Raw genomic sequence first — 1,146 nt, 5'->3', positions numbered from 1 at the left:
ATATAGAGTTATTAGAGTTATATAGAGTTATATAGAGTTATATAGAGTTATATAGAGTTATATAGAGTTATATAGAGTTATATAGAGTTATATAGAGTTATATAGAGTTATATAGAGTTATATAGAGTTATATAGAGTTATATAGAGTTATATAGAGTTATATAGAGTTATATAGAGTTATATAGAGTTATATAGAGTTATATAGAGTTATATAGAGTTATATAGAGTTATATAGAGTTATATAGAGTTATATAGAGTTATATAGAGTTATATAGAGTTATATAGAGTTATATAGAGTTATATAGAGTTATATAGAGTTATATAGAGTTATATAGAGTTATATAGAGTTATATAGAGTTATATAGAGTTATATAGAGTTATATAGAGTTATATAGAGTTATATAGAGTTATATAGAGTTATATAGAGTTATATAGAGTTATATAGAGTTATATAGAGTTATATAGAGTTATATAGAGTTATATAGAGCATAAATCCTATATAGATACCGTTCTTTGCGGTTCTTTTCTTTGCCGACCGGTCGGCTTCTTTGCGTTTCTCTATTTTCATTTAAATTAATTAAATAAATAAGATTTGTGCAGGTTCATTCAGGTTCATTCAGGTTCATTCATTCAGGTTATAGCTTCCAGAGGAGTTCGTCGTGGAGGATCAGAATGGTTGTAATGTCACCCTACGTTCAACCTTAACCCTAACTTCCGACTTTACGGTTTCTTAACTGTTTCTTTTTTTGCCATTTTGCTGGCTTTTCCGGCTGGTGGATTTCACCGCGGCTCGTTTCTCTATTTTCATTTAAATTAATTAATTAAATAGGATTTTTTCATTTCATTCAGGTTGAAGCTTCCAGAGAAGTTCATCATGGAAGATGTCAGGCTACGTTCGTTCATTCAGTGGCAAAGAATACCTGCCTGACTGGGATACGTTTTCTTCTTTTTTTCTGTAATTTAACATTAAGTAGGAATGCTCACACGCACACACACGCACACACAATTACATTAAGTAGCTATATAGGTAGGTTAGATAGGCCTAATTTTAATTGTAGGTAGGATAGATAGGGAGCATCCAACACTAATGTAGTTGAATAGGTAGGCAGCGTAAGTTTATCTCTTCTATTTATCTGCACCCACATA

This window comes from Helobdella robusta, assembly GCF_000326865.2.
Source record: "Helobdella robusta unplaced genomic scaffold HELROscaffold_1, whole genome shotgun sequence".
NCBI lineage: Eukaryota > Metazoa > Annelida > Clitellata > Rhynchobdellida > Glossiphoniidae > Helobdella > Helobdella robusta.
Note: the sequence above shows the minus strand (reverse complement) of the source record.